The sequence below is a fragment of the Spea bombifrons genome, chromosome 2 (genome assembly GCF_027358695.1).
Source record: "Spea bombifrons isolate aSpeBom1 chromosome 2, aSpeBom1.2.pri, whole genome shotgun sequence".
NCBI lineage: Eukaryota > Metazoa > Chordata > Amphibia > Anura > Pelobatidae > Spea > Spea bombifrons.
Genome location: NC_071088.1, coordinates 117,569,705 through 117,593,495, shown reverse-complemented (window position 1 = coordinate 117,593,495; position 23,791 = coordinate 117,569,705). Strand labels below are relative to the sequence as shown.

General features: G+C 39.2%; 1 protein-coding gene across 2 annotated transcripts in view; it reads right to left on the bottom strand.

The window, feature by feature from the left end:
• The window catches only part of ZNF385A (zinc finger protein 385A), a 103,857-nt gene extending 80,711 nt beyond the window's left edge, over window positions 1-23,146 (bottom strand). For both annotated transcript variants that reach the window (XM_053455961.1, XM_053455962.1), the window contains exon 1: window positions 22,989-23,146. The gene's annotated coding sequence lies outside the window, so the exon portion shown is untranslated. The remainder of the gene's footprint in view (window positions 1-22,988) is intronic.
• Window positions 23,147-23,791: the final 645 nt, after the last annotated feature.

Here is a 23,791-nt window from a genome sequence, read left to right as displayed (position 1 = left end):
AAAACCTCGGGCACAGGAGGATGATGTGATTTTCCAGGGTTATCTGATACTGAAATCTGAAGCACGTACAGAAGCTTAAAACACAGGAGATAATACTGCGGAGTCTCTCCTCTAAGAGACAAGAGCCAAGAATATTTGTAACACCACGATATTGCAGTAAACCGGCTAATGTATCTGTAAAGGAACAGATGAGCGGTGTTATAATGATATTTTCATTTAAAGTACATATATCCCCTTATATCTATTTATGTAGAGCATTTATATTAAAATACACATTCATTTAATCCATGATATATGGGTTACACTGAAACAATTAAAATAGTGATTTTTTAGCACACCTTATGATCCTTTCGAAGTAGAAAATGGTCCGGCGACATATGTGTGTTCAGTTTTATCATATAGCATTTTTATTCTATATAGGGTACATTGCGACTGTATAATATATAGACATTACCGAATGCATTATTTCATTTATATATGTTTCTCAGTCAATAACTGCTCCATGAGTTGATGTATTGAAAAGAGTATATACCATGCAGTTTATAGCTGCTTTTGATGTAATAATCTGTGTTGCTCTGTAGGCTTAAAGAAACATTCTATGCTAGCAGTGGGTTGTGACTCTCTAGTCCCAGCAAGACAAGGGTTAAGTCTGCAGTATTTCTTCTATAGAGGCTGTGGTTTTGCTGTGTCTGCATCAGTCAAGGTGACCCCACCGCTGCAGTATTATTAATCCTTTCACTTCTGAGGGAGCCACATACCAGGACCCTAGAAAGAAGCAATGAGGCAAAAAGGTATTTGCCGGAGCGGAGGCAGACATGGGCTATTCGCTCGACATTGCATAAACCTTGATAACTTTCCTGTGATTAATATTCTTGTCAGAACGCATCCATCCTCCTCATTTGGTTATTTTTGGGTGTGCGCTGTAAAGAATTTTAAGGGAAAAATCATCACGCAATTAAAGGTTATGTTAATTAGACGTGACATATTACGGAGCCTGCTGTGACATGTCTTCCACAGCGGAGTGGTAGTTCGTTTGGCAGCAGAACTGGTTTTTATGAAACTCTGTGCCATGAACGCATGTAAAAATATAGGTTGGTAGCTATAAGGCGGTTACTGTAAAACTTTCAGGTGTCCTTCTTCAGGACCCAACCCACGTTCTTCCTTCCTCCCCTGATATCCCTATTCTGTAGGAGCTCAGAAACTCTGCTAGGAAAGAGTGTATCTCAGTGTTCTACACCCCAAGATGTACATCAACATGCATATGCAATGTATATATTAATATAGATATATATAAATACTGTATGTTTTGTGTAGTCCTCCCCCTTGCCGAAAACATCTGTAGTCAAGTTACATGGACCTGTTATCTTCTGAACTGTTTTTTGTCTCACTTCAATGCCAAGTTTTCTTTTCCGCCTCTCTGTCCCTAGCAGGTGTTCACGTCGTATCTTCATAAGAGAACCTCATTAACTTTGAATTTATTTTCCTTTTATTTCGCATTTTTAGTTGCATCTTACGAGTGCCCCTCGGCCCCTTGTTTTCCAACAGATTTTTTAAGAGGACCAAACATTTCTATTTCCTTCCGCCTTCTTACTCTGGCGCAGAGTGAGCCGTATCTTTACCACTCCTATTAAATATTATTGTAAAGATGACTCTTTAGTCTCTTGAAAGCTTTCAGATTTATGTCACTCCTGGATCTTATTTCTTATGTCAAAAACAACTTTGATCTATAAAACATGAAAGTCAGTTGCTACACTTATATGCTTAGTGAGCATCTTTTTTGTGGTTATTTTAGTTCCTCCCCGTAGTCCAACATCCTTCGGAAACAGATTTATCCTTATTTATGGATCAACACCATAGCGAGCCCGTAATAATAATAATAATAATAATAATTAACACAAAGTAACAGGAAGGGACCCCGGATTCACACAGGTAAGCCAGAGGTTAATGAAGGCTGGGTTTAGTGTTATCGCAAGTTAATATCAGGGAAGATATATCATGTTATCTGCTGTTACAGTTGCCCCCAGGGACTTCCTCTAATGGCAGGAAGATGCAGGGATGGATTAAGGGGCTTGATGATATAACTGTGCTAGATGGGGAAAGGCAGGCAAGGACATTCATTCAGTTAATGCCAATGAAACAATAATAACCTGAGGGGGTCATTCCAGAACATGTGATAGATGATAGCGATTAAGAGCCATTTAACAGCTAGCTACGTTTATTTAAATGTCCTCAGGAATAATGCATTGACTGCATTCAATGAAAGAAAACAACAGCGGTAAGTAATTACACACCACACTCATCATCACACTCAAAGTGGGACAGTTTAAGGAACGTAGGATTGGCCCAAAAAGTTTTGTGTGAAATGTACGTTATATATACATGGAGAAGTTCTGTATAACTACTTAAGACAAAGTGTACTAAGCAGTCAATATAGAATAAAGGTACATTTCCATGTTAGCCACACAGTGATGTCATGGAAGTAGCCGTTATAATGTGACACCAGAATCACATGGCCGAGCTGGGGACAATGAGGCCAACTTGTTTCCCAGCCTTGTCCTGCTGTAGGACCAAATCTCTAAACTACTGGTACAACAGAGGAAGCGTTTGTTTCTGCTGGGCTCTTCATCTTTTTTTAATAATATAGCAACATCGCCGAAAAAAATAAAGAATATATTTCATGAAGTTATGGGTTTGTGGGAACAATGCGTTCCTGGGTTAATTGCTGAAATATCTGGTGCTGATTAGGACAGTACACTCTTCACCACATAGACCTCAGGTCTTAAAACCTATTGTGCTCTGGCTCAACACACACAGGCTTATGGATGACTGGTGAACAAAATACCGTCCAAAACTTCCATACTTCTGGACAATATCCACCTTGTTTTTTTCCTTAAATTCTGAAAATTTTATAAAACAAATAAAAAAATAAAATATTTTCAACTTGCAGCACCAATGCAAATGCAAAATAGACTTATGCTCCGCTCCACTCTAACCCTTCCTTTGTGAAGAAGATATTGCCATGCAGACTGCAGTCTGTTCCAAACTGTGTATTTAATACCATAATTAATTTGTAGAGACATTGCAGTGCCGATTCCAGAATTAGTGCCAAAACCACAATTTATACACAGAACAAATTCAACTTGTAAGCAATAACTACACCAAACATGCTGCCTTTTCCCAGCCAGAAGTTTGGTTTCTTCCCTTCCACTGGGAGGGTTAGAGGTCACATCTCAAGGGTGTTTTTCAAAAAATGCCTTTGTGTAGATAAGAAAAACATTTTCAGTTCTTTTATCTCTAGGCAAAAAAAGTCTAATCTAGTATCATTCACTTATCTTCAGGTGTTGTGATCCTTGAAGGCTATTTTCCCAATTTCCAACTCATATCTCTGTAAGCCGGAGCGTGAGATACAGTTTATTTACCTTGAAGAACAGAAATAGTGAAGGCTCAAATTCTCCCATTTGGACACCCGAGATCAATGCTACCTACAAAATCCCACAAGCCTCTTTTATGCCAGTGAATGTGATACAGGTGGATTATACCCAAAATGTGTTTGATAGCATTGCAGATTGATGCTCATTCTGGCTCTCCTTCTAATTTTATTTATATGAAATCTTTCCAAATTTTTTGGAACTGGTGCAGTGAAATGAGCATAATCAGCACATGCCCTGTCTAAGAGAAACAAAAAGTCTTAATACTAAATCAAACAAAAAAACTGAAATAATGTTAGAGTTTATGCCTTGATCTATGATATTAGCAGATACCAGAAAAAAAATAAAAGAGTAGATTTAACATGGAACAGGGCGATATGTGTATTATTAATCAACAGGGAGATAGAAAATGGATATATATATATATATATATATATATATATATATATATATATTCTTGTATACTCGTATATTCTTGTTAACATTTGATATATACGGTACATTAAATATAAATCATATATATACATGTTTGTTTTTAATGAGTAGAAGCAGATGTTTTTATTTTAGACAAGATCTGTTCGGCCAATTTATCTTACCCAATTTCTACCTGCTGTTAAACCTTGGACTTGGACCTTAACTTGGACCTTAAGTTGTGTTTAGCATGGCATTATCCCTACTGTGTATTCATTTGCCGGATTACTATGTACTACTTCTGCTGGAATGCTGTTCCACTTACTCATCACACGCAGTGAATTAACACTTCTTGGCTTTACATCTAGCCTTTTGACCATTTAGACTGTCACGTCTTTCTAGCTCTGCAATAACTACTTGTTCTGTTTTGACGTTTATATCAGATCCCCTTTCAGTTTCTCCAGCAAATTAAACATGTTGAAACCGTTGAGTCTTCTAGAATTTTAGCCTGTAAGGCATGTTTAGTAGCCCTAGTTTGGGCACTCTCCGGAATATCTATATCATATTATATACAATATTCTAGGCAGTGGCATAACAAAAAATGCCGGGGGCCCCACTGTGAGATGTTGGAGCCCCCAAGCTCACCCTACACACAGAGTAGTTCCTTGTCACCACCTGGACTGAATAGGTGAAGGAATGAGCTGCTAATTGGGGCTAATTCTTGGCATTCAATGTATGAATACATAGCATATCTCTATAAGATGTATCTGTGCTGGCTTTCACATCGGGTCCAGTGACCTTGTTGGGCTATCACCTTGCTGCCCAGCTTCTCATCTTACTGATTAGGCTGCAGTGGCCATTAATAATTTACGGGAGTCAGTGTTGTGTTCAATAGCTTTTCTACTAATTTGCTGTCCTACCTTATTGTCAGCATCACCAGTCCTGACTTTAATGGATGTAAAGAGGAGAAAGAGTGTAACAGTAGAAGGTTTCCGGATCCTGGTTACTAACCACAGTCGCCAGCTGGCAGGACTGGGGAGAGGACACAAACTGATGTGACACTCTTTCCCTGCCACGGCCAAATAATTCAATATGATGCTGGTGTATACATCTCTATCCAATGCAACATCCTTTCGCTATTTTTATGAAGCTTAAGGGACAGGTAAAGAAGACTAATAGAGTGGATTAATGACACAAATATCCGCAGCTGGATTCCCAGTGTGAACATTGCTTGTGATACATATAATTTTTTTTGTCATGTTCCCGAGGAACCTAAACCAAACATCATAAAGGGACAATGTTTATGGGCAATGTCACTAGAATTATCTGGGAACGTAATATAACTACTCGATTGTCATTCCATAGGAGTGAATTACGCCGGGTCTTTTGCTAATGCAGACAGGTTAGAATTTGTTCAAGGAAGAAAAAGCATTAAAGCAAAACTCTGGCTTTCATACAGACTTTAATGCTTATGATAGCTAAAGGGTTCCATTGCATTGAACCACCAAGAAAGCAGGTAGCTTCTACCTTAGACTTTATCTGTCCCTCATTGTGAAGTGTGTTTTTTTCATGTTTTCTTTAGTAAACTGACCCTTTAAGAATGAAAGTGCTATTATTTTGCAATTCATGTGGTAATTCATAAATAGGACCCATCTATGCCTACTCTTTGGTGTCTAGAACTTAAATTGTATCTAAAGAAATGTACGAAGCACAAAACTCTAAACATCTTTAATTGTCAACCAGGGGCGTACCTTGAGTATTGGGCCCCCGGGGCGGATCCTGTATGTGGAAGCCCCCTCCCTCCAAACACACACACACCAAAAATTTATGTTGGCAGGAATACTTATTTCATAAATGTTTTATTGTATGTCAACTGGAAAAGATAGAAATCTGGAATTATTATATTAAATTATTAATTTAAATAAATAACATTTACTGAACAGATATGGTGCAGCGTAATTCCCACCACTATCCACTGAGCAAGACATTGACGTGGTAGGCCTCTGCCCCTTAAACAGCCTGCCTATGCCACCTCTGCCCCCAATCAGTCTGTCTGTGCCACTTCTGCCCCCCTAATCACCCTGCCTGTGCCACCTCTGCCCCTCCAATCAGCCTGCCTGTGAAACCTCTGCCCCTAATCAGCCTACCTGTGCCATTCTCGCCCTTAAACACTAACTTACTCATTACTAACTTCATTCATTCAATCACCCACTAACTTTCATTCACCCACTGGCCCATTCAATCTTGTGCACCCCTTACCTCTCTCACAGATTTTACTGGTCCGGCGGACCATCCCCCCTCACCCCCCTTAGGTATGCTACTGTTGTCAACTGTTATCTAGAATTGTAGACGACAGGTAAGTAGTCAAACCTATAAGGGCTCATACGCTATCATTGGGGTCATTCAAAGGATGCCATTTCTTATTATGTGACCTTTCACGTGGAACCAAATGGTGCATCAGGTTTACAGCTATGATGGTTTCATTTAGATCTGTGCCCTGTCATATTACAGGAGCAGGTTTCAGTAACATAGTCATAGATACTAGCACAGGGGCGTCCAGCCTGCGGCCCTCCAGCTGCTGCAGGACTACATCTCCCATACTCCTCTGCCAGCCCCTTAGCTGAAAGAGGATTATGGGAGATGTAGTCCTGCAGCAGCTGGAGGGCCGCGGGCTGGACACCCCTGTACTAGCAGTCAACATAGATCCCATTGCCTTAATATTTAGTGATTTTGTTTAGCATCAACACTTAAACATTAGGATCAGAATCAATTGGATCCTTAATAAACATAATAAGAGAGACTGGTCGTATCTGATCCATTATGATGCTTCGCCATGGTATAATCTTCTAAATGTAGATAGAAGTTGATTTTGCTTTGCCAACATGCACATTTCTACTCGTTTTATAACTGATTCTGGACAAGATAAAATCTTGCAGCGTGGGAAGGTGATGATAAGCATGCATGCACACTTACAAGCTACTGTTTGCAATGGCAAGGAAGGGTGGCTTCATTATATTATTACAATAAATCTTTAAAATTGCTGATCCATAAAAAAAAAAAAATAACAAAACTCTACTTCATAAATTTTATGACTGATTAACGTAAAGTTGTTTCTTCGTGACAGGCACAGTTGATTTTTAATGAAGCAGTTAAGCAAAATGTGTGCAGTATAATGTAAGGGAGATTGAAAGAATAATAACACGTTTGAATGGAAACGTCTTTTATTTAGCTGCTGTAAATCATACAATTTATTATACGATTTATTCCTGTTTTAAAAACTGGAAAGGTGGGTATCTGTCGTATACAAAAAATCCCATGAACAGATTTAAAACTCATGCCAAAACATTTTATTTTCAGACATAAATATTATGCTGCACTTAAAAAAGAAATAGATAATTGCACACTCTAGCATGGTACGCAATTAAAACTTAGCAGATCTGGCATTTTATTCTTTTCTCGGAAAAATCACATAGATGGCAGCAACCTATTGGCATCAGCTTTTGTGTCCGATAACAAATAAATGAGGAAAATATATGATTAAATAATTATTTCTGTGAAGAGTTGGGCATGTATCAGTACTAGGAAACATGTTTCAAATTCTGCATTTGGTTATGGAAGTGTTAAATTCATCAGAGTTAATGGAACAGCACCTTTAAAGGATGCAACAATGGAGCACATCAGTTTATTCTTGCAGTCAAACTAACAACGCATTTAATGCCTGCTGAGTACTATCTATATACATCAGTGGTTCTAAATAACTATGAGTGGCTATAGATGATTGGGTCCCAAGTGAACATAGGAACGGGGCCCTTGACAAACATAACTTACGCGTTTGGTTTCACACAAACAAGGGAATGCAAAAGCATAATATGATAAATCTGCGTTCCTCTCCATCATCTGATGAGGCACCAGAGGTCACCGGGAACCATAAGCAGCGGTGGTGAATGTTTACATTACTTTATGTTAATAATGCATTTGCATCATATTAATGAGTATTTATTTGTAGCTTCAGGTGGTGATTGAAATATAAAGAATTGGTTTAATGAGCATCATAGGTTTATCTTCAATTCAGTGGTATCACTGGTTTTCCCTTTCTACAATCATATATCTTGCTCATGGTCGGTGAGCCCATCTGCCTTCCTACTCATTCATTTGCAAGTAGTTTTTGTGCCAAAGAGGCACCTAAAATGTATTTTATGGAATTTCCCCTCCTCCACAAGGCCTGCATTCACATCTCCAAGTTTTTACTTGTCTCAGTTCCCATCACCTTACTCAAAATGATTTAAAGACCTCTGGTTTAAGCCTACTACTCAATGACGATACCATGTTCTGTTCCCTTATACTACATACCTGGAAACCTTTCTGACCCTGGGACTCCTTGTAACATGGATACTTTCAAAGCCTATCATGAAGATTCTATGTAGTCACTCGCCAAATGTCTGTAATAACACTATTTTTTTTTCCAATGTATATTGTATATAGCAGGTTACAGTCTATCTTCCATAATAGATAATCAAGCACCGCTAAGTCACTCCAGACTATCACACTTTATTGTCACCAACTTATATACAACAAATTCATCTGTAACATTTAATGCCGTGTTACTCTGGATATAAAATAAAGGTTCTGCTTTTTGGAAGATCTTTAAAACGAGATGGGAAGCACTTATTCTGTAACTAAGGTAGAGAGACAACTTAGTCCTGTTGTAAAAGACAGTAGTAAACTGGGGCTGTCTCGTCATGTTTTATTTCTGAGATGTAATGGAATCCTTTAACGTTTGGATACTTGATATTTTTCTTTTCTTTACAAATCTTTATGAGCTGCCCTCCATTGTTTGTAATGAGTTGCTTACACACCAGATACTTAAGAGTAAAACTGAAACCATGTTATATTCCTTATGTATATTAATATATAGATTTGTTAAAATAGATCTGATCTGTATAAACAATTTTCACACAACGACCAATGGGTGTGAAACCAGTTATTCATCAGAATTACATTTTTTTGTTTATGTATAATTTTTTTTATATATATTAGTGGGAAAAATGCAAAGTTTCTCTTGTACAAATAAAAGTAAAATTAATCAGAAAAACAAGAAGGGTAAATGTATAACTCAATAACTAGGGATCTAAGTGATATAAATTCTACATTAGTATACAGGGCCACACTGGGGATGGGCCGTGGCACTTTAAAGCCAACAGCCAACAAATGACATAAGTCCAGCCGCACATTATATTTTATATTTATATCCGGTCAGCCAGTCCAGGCCTACCAGGACACATTATGCAGCAAACCTTAATTGGTGTTAACAGTGGTTGAAATGGTGGTGATCAAATTAGCAATAACATTAATCTTTTTGTCAGATTGTATATTTTCACTTTTAACATATGTTAAGGCATACTGTCTTTTGAAAGTTTACAGTCTGGCAATCTCGGTGAAGGGTGAAAGACGCAAGGAGAGGGATTTGAGTGACCATTTAAAGTTAGAGTAAGTTATGCGGTAGAGTATGGGTAAAATAAACAAGTGTGATAATTACCCTTTTACTTCAAATTACTTAGTGGTAATAGGACAGAGTGATTGTGAGAGCCAGTGGTATTTTCAGGGTGGTTATCAGATTTAGTAATGTTACCACAGGGCAGAATGGATGATGTTAAGATATGACTGAAATCACAAAACACTGAATTACTCTCATGTTGATAAGCAAGCAAGATAATGATGAAGGACAAAGAGCTGTATCTAAGATTACATTGTAGGATTAGAGTCCAGATTTCGGTGGATAATGTTTGAGACAAGCATTAGCGCCCTCTAGCAGACGGTTATCGAAAAAGGCAGAAAACGGGACATCACCGTAAATTCAGTCTCAGAAAACTCAATGGAAACAAATGAACAAAGATGTAGAAACTATAAGATAATTGGTTATATGAAGTTTAGCAGCAGTGGGCAGCTTGGCTGCTCTAGGTAGCTCCCAAGCTGCTCCTGAGGGTCTGAAACAGTCCGATAGAGACACCCATAAAGGCATATCCTAGCACTAAGCTTGAATTAGAGCAGTCAGCCGCCTTAACCTAATAAATGAGACAGGATAGTCAATCAAATTATGCTGAGAAGTTCCTCAAGTCACGGGAAACCCTCAGCAACTCTGGCACCGTATTTCTCACACATTGCTTTCCAGGGCTACGCACAGCAGAAAGCACTCCTGGGAACTTCTGAAAGCCAGGAGATTCTTGGCGAACAGTAAATCTTCCAAGTACTCCCACTCTTAAAAGCTGTGTTTCCACAAATATACATACATGTTAATCCTAGCTCAGGATAAGCTGCATTCACCCATAGGGGTGTTTGGCCTGCTAGTGTTTTTGTAGGCAGGGTTGAAAATGCTTCATTCTCTTTAGAGGGCAATCAGACAGCTAGTGTTGGCTGAGCAGCATCAAGGAAATCACTCAGAGAAGTCACACAGTGCACCACCACGTGGCCCGCCACTTCTAGTGCTTGCATCGCATGCAAAAAGTACTTTGTGAGCTAGTAGGAGGCCTCTTCACCTTTCCTCTGGCAAACAGCAGCTTCATATTTAATGCCTCCTGTCCCACATTAAAAGGAAGGAAAACAAAGTATTTTTTCCAGGAAGTTTTCCCTAGAATCATTCTCCTACAGAAAAAAAACTATTGGAATTTAGTTTTTGGACGTCTTTTTTTTATAAACTGGTAGTGATTTGTTTGTGCTTCACATATGTAAAATAAAATACACATTGCAATATGGCCATTCACTACATGTCAAATAAAATGCACATGTCGCAAGGCCAGAGCCGGATTGTTTTCGCCCATATGGACATAAGCATATTTGATTTTGCTTACATTATTCTCTATCGTGGAGAACGTCTCCCATTTTTTGTTCACCATAAGCATACTAAATACGTAAGATACACTGACGCAAGTTGAAAGTAACCATGAAAACGTGATTATCTCTGAAATATACAAGTTAGACCTATTTAACGCGGCAGGCCTATAGGAAAAGGAATAACCACTTTATTTTGAACACATGGCACGTGGGCAATTGTTTCTTTGAAAGAAGTCAATTCTGGTAATAAAATACCTTATTTTGTCAATGTGCTTGGCAGTCGGGTGTGTGAGCGCAGGAAGTAATGGCTGATATAGAATGGACCTGTCTCTCATCTAACATTACCCATATCCTCTCTTCTCAGTTCTACTCAATAACGTGATTGATTTTCTCTGCTCAGATCCGTAACGCCAGAACCGCACACACTGACCTTCAGGCATATTATCTTCTTCAACGTCGTCATCGAGGATGGAAAACACATCCCTTCCCCCCAAACCTTTAATGAACAAGACAGTCCTGCTTATCTGCCAAAAAAATCATTCAAGTAAATTATCCTCGTTTATAAAGTGCAATGAAGTTCACGAACAATAAATCCTGTTATATAAACTAAAAACTGAAGCACCATAAACAGCAAATTTGCCACCATCACCGTGGTGCATTTCAGAGGGCACACAATCAGTAGTGTAGTGTAAGCTGTTGTTGTTGTTTATGGTTTTTTCAAGTGCATCATTTATACCAAAACAACGATTAAACACATGGATTAAAAACACAAATCTGGTACTGCTGGAACCTGTAAAAGTATTTCTTGATTTAATGGCACCTGAATTGCATATAGTAAAGCAACCATGGATTTAATCATTGTTCTGGCAAGCGTATGAACCTTAAGTTATTTTGTCAATTTAGTCTAGCAGGGTCTGGGTGGTGGTGTTCTGTGTTCCAGATGACTGCTTGAGGTTTTCTATCTCTTTTCAATGCGGTAATTCTAGCCGAGTTAGCCTGTACAGTATTTGCTGGCTAGCATTATCCACGGATAATCTGTAGTTGGCCACATAGCCCTGATAACTTCTTCTTTGCTATCTAAGAAGGTGTTTGAGGGTGGCATTACTGGGCTTGTCAACATGTCGCAATCTAGGAGGTGACCCCTCAGAATGCTTGGAGGCGTTCTTTGGTTTAGACTGTTGTTTAGTGGCTGTGCACTGGAAGAACTTCCTCTGTGATATAGAAACATAAAATGCAGAATGTGACGGCAGATAAGAACCATTCGGCCCCATCCAGTCTGCCCAACCTCTGAATACTTTCCTTAGTACCTGGCCTTATCTTATATCTAGCTTAGCCTTATGCCTATCCCATGCTGGCTTAAACACCTTCACTGAATTAACATCTACCCCTTCTGCTGGAAGGCTATTCCATGTATCCACTACACTTTCAGTAAAGGAATATTTTTCTGTCAGAGGAATCTCAGAAAGTTCAAATCAGTGTTTAGTCGGAGTGCTGTTGCTCTTGTATAACACTGGTTTTAGCTGGTCATAATTTCACTTTAGAGACAGAAGTGCCATGCGTCAACAAAAATAAAGGGGTATAACCTAATTATTGCAGGCTGTAGCAATCCAATTTGGTTTGTAGAATTGAATAACATTCAGGTAACATGCAGTTCAAACATAAAAAAACTAGAAGTATTAAAATAAAATACCGTATTTGCTGGATTATAAAACAAGGTTTTTTTCAGAAAAATAGAGGTCTGACTATAAGATCCAGATCCCCCGCAGCTCTGCAGGAGACCTCCTCTCCTCGCTTCCGCCGGGGCTTCTATGACTGAGCACCGGAAGGTCATGCTGGTGCTCCCTCATAGAAGCCCCGGCAGAACTAACAGGCAGCAGAGGTTGTCTATACGCATTGCGCTGCCCCCAGTAGACACCAGGGAGCCTGAAGTACGAGGAACAAGCCTGGGGAGGCAGTGTGGCATATGGGGAGATGTAAGGCATTCCTGTAGGCAGAGTGGCATATAGGGGGTTAAAAGGTATTTCTGGGGGGCTGAGTGGCATATAGGGGTATATAAGGCATATCTGGGGGCAGAGTAGCAAGCCGTGGGGCAGATGTGCAAAACTGGGGGGCAGGTAGGCAAATAAAAACAAAAAAATCATTTTTCTCAATCATAGTTTTTATTAAATATGAAAAATAGTTTACATGTGAATTAATATTTACTAGTAAAACATTTTTCCTATAGGGTAGTCTTATATTCAGGCTTTCTTTTTTTCCTAAATTAATATTCTAATTTTGGTGGGTCGTCTTATAATTGAGCAAATCCGGTAATACTTCTAGTGTAGACAACTGCTATCAATGATATAGAACTCTCTGTAGGGCCTGCTGCAGGCCTCACTAGGCGGTTTATGTCCCCCTGCGTCATCCTGCGTCTCAAACACTCCCCGACGGACACTGTGTACGCACTGCCAGCAGCCTCGCTCAGTGGTGTCGGGCGCCACTTTTCGGGGGGATTGCCTGTCCCAAGTATATGGTCCAGGCCTAGGGTGATCCTATAAGCAGGACTCCAGGCCAATTGGTGGTGTGACCTGAGGGAAATGATCGACCCCTCACACCTTCACTTCTTGTTCCTCCGCATGTCAGCCAGAATCTTAGGAGGGCTTTAGCTGCACATCTTCAGAAAAAAGGCATTTTAGGCCACACCGAATGCTACTGTTACTTATGTATAACGCTAACGCACATTCCACGACACTGGGTTAACAACTGACAAGACAGGTTTGGTTTGGCCTTAAACCCCTGACTGCCGTAAATCATAGTGAACCACACTGTAACAACCTACAACCCCTTACAGTGTAAACTAAAGGATCCTGGCCCTCTACTTACGTATACATCCAGCATTACATAACGAGGACACTTTTTATTTTAATGTGGATTTATACTGAGATTGAGGGTCCAGAGATGCTCTCCTAGGGACCTTCACAAATTTGTGGTTGACAGTTGGAGCCAAAGGCACGTGTCGCTCTACTCTGCACCGCAAATAACTCCATTCTATTTAAAGCCTCTGAAACCACCTATTTACAAAACTGTTAATGAGTTTACAATACTACAGCTGCTCATGTAATGAAATCAGCATCAGTGTCAGGGCTTCCTAGGGAAACCGTGAGAGGCAGAACAGCGTGTGAAGAGGCTGATGTGTGATATTTTATGGACCGCACTGAATATCACAACTATTTTTATTTGCACACACTGCATACCATTTGTTCCCTGCATTGCAAGCATCCACCCCACCCATCAAATTATGATTTTAAAGCAAAGACCTTAAGATAGAATTTCGATGCTTTGTTGAACCAACTGTACCATAATTCCTAGGGGAAACCAACATCTAGAGATCAGGAAAAGAAGTCAAGCTCCCATAGACCTCAACACACAGCACTTTCTGCAAGCCTTTAAGTGCTGATATTCTATATGCCGTGTGGTATGTTACTATATAAAGAAATATCAATAGAAATGTTAAAAGAAATATCAATAGAAATGTTAAAAGAAACATTAATAGGTAGTCTACTCCTTTGCATCTCAAGAACCTCTGATCATCGAGTAGATGTCAATATAAACATTTGGTCGTCAATACAAATTAATTGAAAGAACGTTAATATTATTGAATGGAACTGGTAACAGATGTAGAGGTGTGCATTTGATGTATCAATTAAAGTGCTGAATATCATTGATTTTTTATAATTTGTCACTATTCATTTTTACATATGATTAGTAAAATGTTAACAGTCACAATCTTTTCATAATTACATCTGTTCTTCATTATTCAAGAACACTAATTTATTTAATAGTTGATTAGTTCTAGGACGGGATACTTTTCACACTCTGGACTTAATAGATCAGGGGTCTATGAGTTGTTATTGCATCATATTCAGGGAAGGACCAGAACTTCAGGACAACATTTGGGTGAAGAGTGAGTAAAAGTAAAAATTGAATAATGTTTGGAAGGGGAACTGTGTGAACGTGCATATCACTCGTACTGCTTGGATAAACTACTTCAAAACAAAGAGCCCTAAATACACATCACAAATTCTCCCAGTAAAAGTTAAGGCTAGGTGTTGATTCTATTTGTGGAAACATAAGTAAATGTACAACCAGTAGTGGATTGTTACGTTGTTTGGATCTTAAAACTAAACAAAATAACATATTGCACTATATCTGTCTGCGGAGTGGGGAGACTTGCCTGTAACAAGCAGCAATGAAGAAACATGGATATCCTACAGAAATGAGACTAGGGTTTTTTTTGTTGATGTCGGTGATGTTTCCACAGTTCCAGGTCCTGAATCCAATGCTTTTTGATACCTGTGTGTGCATTTAGCTGCATCTGCTCTGTCTTCTTGGTTGTTGTCATTGGTTCAAGATTATGGAATTAAACATGAAAGGCTGCTTCTCTGGAGCTTACTCAACAATAAAAAATGAAACTTTGGAAGGCAACTTCTGAACCTCCACTTTCTTCACGCAACACTGTTATAGATGGCTATATTTGTTAGCCACGGTTTAAAACCAACACACATAGTTCCCACTGACACCAGGGCAGTCATAAGCAATGTCTCAGTGGTGACAGTTTTGTTATGGCCCACAATTATATATGGTAAAGTACTTTAATGCTGAGCAGGAACCTCTTTATCTCACATATTGCACTACATAAAGTTTTGTTATGGCCCACAATTATATATGGTAAAGTACTTTAATGCTGAGCAGGAACCTCTTTATCCCACATATTGCACTACATAAATAAAAGATCATAATTATGCATATGATAGCTGAGTAGTACCTTTACATTTGTGTTTGGTCCCCCCAAATATATTTAAGGACTATGCAGAATCCTTATACATTCATTTGCCTAGTTCTCTGCCCCCCAGCTCGCAGGAGTGTTTGGCCGAATGTACCTCCTGCTCACCAAAGCGCATGCTCGGTGTATTCTTCACCACCGTTTTTGCCACGAGTCACAGTTCCATGCATAGAAACCATCCCACCAACCTTAACAGAAATATTTCCTGACGAGGATTAGTTGCTTAAGGCAGCCAACAGTGGTGCAAAAGCAAAAAGGAATACGATAGCAGGGGCAGTGAGCTTGATGTTGGGGCTGCGTGAAACACATGAGTATCCCTTTATCCCTAAGGCTAGCTTAATTAGACTTGTTCCTAATTTAAATGTGAACTATTTACTTTAAATTAATGTCAAGCAGGTTTATATAGCAGTAACAATAATCTGCACATTGTTCTAGTGAATTCCAGCAAGCAAATGTATTACTGTATAATTCTGAAGTTCCATTGCCACGTGACACTACATGGAAATCAGAGTCCGAGCTGGAAAATTCAGCAATAAGTGATACTCCAAATATATACAGTGGAAATCTAGCATGATTAATTTTACATAAGTGTATATTTATGGCCTTCATTGTGCTGATTGCCGCCATGTAAGAGGACATTTTTCTCCTGACCCACACACGACTCAAGAACTAAGCTGCCTCTTATAATGAAAGCTCTAATGAAGAGCTTTGTACTTACATTAACATACTGATGACTGATATGGCGTCCCACAGTGATGTCTGCTACACATAACCAATAATATCTGGGGTATCCATTCCCATGAAGATTATAGGTTATTAAATGTGACATTAACCCATAAAATGAATCATACAGTTTATGTGTACCTTTTAAAAAAAGGATACAAAGAGACTGAATGTGGAAAAGCACAAGAAGAAGAATAACCGAAATCGCCTTCCAATACACGCTAACGCTAAGTAAGATGCAAGGTGATAAAGAGGTTGATCCCTAATATAGCTTCATAGAACACGCAGTCTTATCAGCTGTTGTACGTTTATTTAAATCACTCATAGACAGGTGTTGCCTACTGGCCACCATGAATGCATCATGTTTTGTCAGTGTTATATCTCACAAATCCATATGACAGTTTTATTAGCCTGTAGGAAGGAGACTTTAGAAATAACCCAGTGTTCATTTTTTTTGTTCATGTTTCTCTAAAAAATAATGAAAAGGAAGAACTCCCTTAAGTGGTAGGACCCTGGGTCCCATCCTGTAATAAACCTACTTAATGTTTTGTAACCTGTGCCGCCTGCGAGCTCTGGATTAATGTGAGGGGCTGTCAGACACTAGCTGTGACATTCAGATGACCGGGTCAGACTTTGGCTTAAACAACATGAAAGCATGGGTCCATCCTGACTTGTATCAATGGTTCAAGCTGGTGGTGTAATGGTGTAAGGGAGTATTGTTGCTGACCATGTATATCCCTTTCTAACCACAGTGTACCCATCTTCTGATGGCTACTTCCAGGAGGATAACGCACCATGTCACAAAGCTCACATCATCTCCGGCCTCTGGGATGTGGTAGAACGGGAGATTCGCATCATGGATGTGCAGCAGACAAATCTGCATCAACTGCATGATGCCATCAAGTCCATATGGACCAAACTATCTGAGGAATGTTTCCAGCACCTTATAGAAAGTATGCCACGAAGAATGAAGGCAGTTAACATATGTTAATGTCATTATAATTGCTGTATATTGTTTTAGTTGTCACTTAAATACTTTCACTGTATTGTAACAGCGCTACAAAATCTGTTGGTGCGATGTGAACAAATATAATGTTATGAAGTCTTTATCTCAATAAAGAGAGGCGACAGCTAGTAGTCTAGAATCCCAATTTCCCTTCCTGTGTGTATTACCAGCTATAGTTTAGGTGGGCCCTCTTGTCAACACCTGAGGTTTGTATGATGTAAAATAACATGGTAAGTACAAAATCATAGGAAGTAAAACTCAAAATCCTGGTTTGTTTATAAATCCCATGGCTGCCAGTTCCGTAAATCGATAATATTTAAAGAGCACCACCAGAGCTCCTATCCCCTGAGCATAGAACAATTTGGCAATCACACTAATTATGCTCACAATTTAATCCAAGTGGAAAAGGTGCAGTTTGAAAAATATCATTGAAATGTCAGGTTTCTCTTTCAACTGATTAAAAGTAATCTGTCTACTGAAATTAGAGCAGGGTTAACCCGTTTAGCACTGGGTATTTTTTTTATACATTTGCTTAGAACTCCTGATGCATCACACCATATGGCAAATGGCATAACATTTAGTTACAGCCATGATTTGAGTTCCAGGAGGGCCAGGTGCTTACCCTTTAAACTAGTGATCTATTCTGGCCTGGGCTGACTAGGGCAGAAGGTCCACATGGGCACAATCTCCTCTTGGGCCATCAGGCCCCCTGGTGGGGCACTGATCAATGGGCTAGTTACAAGAGGGATCTCTGAGGCAAAGTCACCAAAGGATGCAGTAAAAGGCGATGTGCACATTTAAGATATGGAACGCAACAATGTGACATCACATCCTCGTATTCTCCAGTGATGTCATCATCCACGAAGGGGGCATCTGTGGGCACAGTCATGGCTATGGCAACGTGGAAGGTAAATAGAACACTGTCATACTGGACCAAACGAAGTATATGGCAATGGAAAACCAGATGTCCTAACACTGTCCTAACCTCTAGACTGTAAGCTCGTTTGAGCAGGGCCCTCCTCACCTGTTGTCTCTGTTAGTCAATTTGTTATATTACATACTACTTGTTATGTCCTGTCTACCCATTGCATAGCGCTATGGAATTTGATGGTGCTATATAAAACAATAAATAATAATAATAATGATACTACTTTTTCTTTTATTGTCTCAGCTGCCAATGACACTTGCACTGTCAGTATAAAAACATGGTGTTAAAAAGGAACTGTCAACTGTAAAGTTTTGTGATCATTCCATATATATAACTTACAGTGGTGGTTGTTTTTTTAATTTTTATAGAAACATAGAATTTGATGTCAGACAGGAACCATCTGCCCATCTAGTCTACCACTTTTTCATTGGCAGATGTTTTATTGCCATGATGCCCCTACTCAAACAGGACCCACTTGTGTAAGCTGGTTTGAGGAGGGCTCTCCTCACCTGTTGTTTCTGTAAGTCATATTGCTATGTCCTGTATACCCTTTGTACAGCGCTAAGGAATATGATGGCGCTATATAAAACAATAAATAACAATAAAGCAAATTAAAAGGAAAAACTAAAGCAAATATCTTACTTACCCACCATCAGCAGGAGCATCTCAGTGAGAAGCAAGGCATACCCTCTGTAAGGCAACATGAGCGGCGGAGACACGGGCTTCCCTGCTTCACTTAACACCACTGCTCACCACTGATTGAGAAGCCATAAACGAGGCATTGCATGTGCGGTCAGGGTAACATTTAGAGAACATTACATTACATTTATTTATAACGCGCTGGCAGATGCCGCAGAAGAACAATTTAGAAACACATACTATAAAACATACAATAACAAAGAGGGCCCTGCTCTTGCGAGCTTACAATCTAATCGGTGGTTGAGGGGGAAGTGAGACAGTAGGAGAGGACTGCTTGGATGGGGATGAATTGATCTGGCTCTGATGATGTGAATGGGAAGACAATAAGAACCAGTAACTGTGTTCCCATTTATCTATATAGAGCCAACAATTTATAGTTGTATCTTAGCAAAGTGAGGTAGATCTATGGAACTAACTATAGGTTGTTTATCATAACAAAGTCATAAAATATTTTTCGCAATAAAATATTAATTTGGGGTATGATTAATGGGAGAATGATGCACTAATAATGAACCACCCTTTATTTGTAGTAAAATATTTCTCCCTAGCTTACGTAAGGTACGCAGCTAAACCTCCTCCTGTTTTAATATTTTCTGTACCGGTTATAAAATAGAAAAAAAGAAACGGGAGCTCAACTCCACGCTGGCATATATCATGTTGGCAGAAGACACTGCAGATGTGTGTGCCTATCTTTTATCACGTTATCTTTAAATCTGCTGTATGGCTTGTTAGAATGTCACCATCCAAGTTTTTAATGCTCTGCTGATTAATATATTTGATGACAACACCACTTAAAGGGCTGAATGGGTCCTAAAAATACCCAACATTCTGCATATAACTGAATTAGTCCTACATGACCCAAGAGCAGTAGCTGTCTCCCAAGCTACAAGTCAAAAAATATTGTGCCCCCAGCTATTTTTTTTTACACTGCCCTTACACACTACCTTTACACACATATACACATACACTGCCCTTACACATGACTGCCCATGCACACACCTGTCCATAAACACACATACACATACACTGCCCTTACACACACCTGCCTATACACATTGCCTTTACACACACCTGCCCATAAACACCCATATACACGTACACTGTCCTTAAACCTGCCCATTAACACACATATACACATACGCTGTCCTCACACACATCTACCCATACGTGCTGCCTTTATACACACCTTCCCATAAACATCTATATACACATACACTGCCCTTACACACACCTGCCCATTAACACGCATTTACACATACACTGCCTTTACACACACCAGCCCATAAACACAAATATACACATAAACTGCCCTTAGACACACCTGCCCATTAACACACATATACACATACATTGGCTTTGCACACATCTCCCCATAAACATGCATATACACATACACTGCCCTTACACACTGCCTTTACACATACATACACTGCTCTTACACACACCTGCCCATGAACACATACATATATACACATACACTGCCCTTACACCCCTTTCTCTCTATTGCTTACCTTTCTCATCTTCTATCCTCCATCAAATTTTGGAAGCACGAGGTCCGTCACTTCAGACCACGGCTTCCGTGCTCCCTCATCACAGCCCTGCAGGCTGCAGCTACTGATCAGACGGCTGTGCACCCCCTCGCCCCCCCCTTCCTACAGCCCTGATGACCTCTCTCTAACAGGTAACTCAAGTAGGCTGAACCATACTTTATTACCATTAGAAAGAACTGAATTAAACACATTTTCAAAAGCAAGTTAGATCAAACATGAATTTCACCATGTTATCTTGCACCTTAACCCGCAGTATAATATGAGAGGGGAAGAGAGAAACAAAATCAAAATTAAAGGGGTTGTCCCCATATGATTGCAAACGGTCTTAGTGGAATGAATTCAGCTTGACATAATTCTCAGACAGAGAAAAAGTAAGCATAAAAAAAATTATTATTTTTATACGACATCACAAATAATTCATTTTAACATACTTTGTGTCATGCTCAGTGGTAAAAAATGATATATATATATATATTTATATATATATATATATATATATATATATATGCAATGTGTATAAATTATTATACAATGAACAATGACTGCCAAGCACACCTTATTTTTACCAAATGTATATATTGTTCATTGTATAATAGTTTATACATACTGCTTTACACATATAGTGCATTAAAATGCAGTTAATATTTTATATTGTGCACTAATCTGACACTTGAAAAGGTTCAAATCCAAATGATCTAATTTGTTTATGTTATCGCCCCACTAAGCTGCCATTAACAGTGGAGTCATACATCACAAAGTGAGTCTCATGAGGCAGGCTTAAGTGGGATCAAGTGAGCTGTGTCAGACACAAAGCAAGTTAAATGGACAAAGCAGTGTGCTAATAATGGCAAAACATTTAGAAATCTATTGATAAATGTAAATGCTATTATATTTAGTTAGAGGCGGTATTAGCAATACATCAGGTTCCCGTGGAAAGGACGCAGGTTTATATCAGTTATAACACAGCAGGTGGCGAAGTAACAAATTCCCAGCTGAACGCAAACTGCATAGTTGCCAGAATTTGGTCCACATTTGGAGGGACATTATATGTGACACATGAAGAAGGGACCTCTAAGGTCTTCTAAGCTTCGTGACTCTACAAACCCCAAACCCCAAACTAAGTGACTCTACAAACCCCAAACAAAATACTTTCAAATGTAATGAATTTCATTAATTAATCCGGCTCCTCTGATGAGCCCTGTCTCAAGATCTTTAATGTAGATCTAAGTTGGACAGGTTGTTCTTGAGCTTTCAGGACAGGTCTTCTCACAGAAAGATGGAAGGCGGTGGGGGTAAGGCTACAGGCCTTTTGCAAACCTAAATATTTAAATGTAACTGGCAAGGGATGTGTTACAGTCCCTGGCTTGTCTGGATGATAACTAGTTCTTAAAATGTATTTCTTGGTGGAATAATGATTGCTTTTTGCTACATCCTAACAATTGCTGGATTCATCAGCCTACCACGCTCACAGGGCAATGGCATATCATCTGTAATCTAGTGGTGAAGGGGATTTTAAGTAAGAGGAGAAATGGGCAACAGCCGTTCATTGTCAATTTAGTAAAAGGCAGAATTGAAAACGAGAAAATCCAACAATTCCAGGTCATTATTTGCAGCTCATTACATTCGGAGTTTTGAATGTGTCTACATAAGTTTAAGTAAATTATACCCCTTGAAGAGCTGCAGATGTGGAATTGCACAGGTAGTACGATCCTTCAAGAGAACCTCTGAAGGAACATCATCCCTGTAATTTGTACAGACACAGGGCTATGGTAGCCCCTGTACTTTCACTTGAATAGCCTATTAACAAGCTGCTGCTCTGATATGGGGTTTAACTTTCCTCTGAAACAGATGTTAAAAAACTTAAAATGCTTTACTGACCTCTAGTGGCTCAGAACATAACATCAGTTACGAGCAACTGTACTGTAAATCCATAGATTCATAATAAATATATATATATATGAAAAGGGAAGGATTTAATATATATATACACAAACACAATATTGTGGCAGTCTCCAATTTTAAATTGCCCCAAGCAGATATCAATAATCTCCTCACCCGTTGTCTCGAGTGAGGAATTTGATGGCGCTATATAAAACAATAAATAATAATAAATAATAATGTCCCAACAATACTGTGGAACAATATCATTTGGAGGAAATAATTAAGTATGCTAGGATCTTAGCATTATTGTCTGTAAATAGTTTGTTCCATAACAAAGATTAAGTTTACATGTTTTTTGTTTCCTAAAGTATAGTCACACCATCTGTAACAAAAATTGTGTCGGCAATTTCACACCTGTATAAAACCGTGAGATTACACTCAATACAGTGCACTACAATATATCACAATGCACCAGGATGGCACAATGGACCATTCTTCTCTATATTTGTCTAATGTCCAAAAAAGCAGAAGTAACCATGCGAAAAAACTGACAAATGAAAAAACTAAACATATATGAAAAGGGAAGGATTTAAATCACATTTGCAAATAACAATTGAGGTATAAATTCAAAATTGGAATTAGAATGTTAGATGCTTAAATAGGAAAGAAGGGTATAAGCCTTGCATGCATATGTGAATCAGAAGAATGTTACCTGTAGGTGGCTACACTCTGTCGTAATCAAAGCCTTTCAATGTGCTAATATACCGAGGACAGAACCATTCTTGAACTTCTAAACCACTATGTGTGGAGCCAGCTCGCAGTCAGAGTACAGGACTTCAGCTCCAGTGTGTTAATGCGATGTGTGTTGGGGTGTCCACGTTTCAGTGTCTTATGATTTCGATGTTGGGCATAGTCCAGGATCAGCAAGTCAGGTTCTGTGTCACAAGCGCTATGAATTTCCCAGGATCTTGCCCGTGCTGTGTTCCCTTTTCAGTACAGAAGAAGTATTGGATATCCCAGGGGGTCAGAGGCTGTGTTGGGAATTTTTGATCCCAGCTGACATGGCAGTTGTGAGGGCAGAGATGTCACAGAAGGAGCTGTGTGCTGCTGGGGTAGAGACTCCCCTTTGGCTGTTTAAGCATATTCCAGGATGACTTTCGCTGACACTGGTAAATCTATCCCTGTAGCACATGTTTTGCAAACACAAGCCTCTGCAGAGACTGGAGGGAGAGGGGTATGGTCAAGCGGGACTTTTGAATAATTTGTCTCATTCACTACACTTATATTTCAATGGCTCGAGGATTTTCTGGATGTGTTTTCTGTCTCCTCTACCAAAACATACATGCATATATATATACCGTATATATATTATATATATATATACGCACAGACCTCCAGCACCTCCTTCTTTTCCCCCCATAAATGCCCAATAAGCTTTGGTTACCACACAGTGCAGACCCCATCATTCTCCCCATATTATTTGTATAGAATAATAAGTACAACTACAGCAGCTAA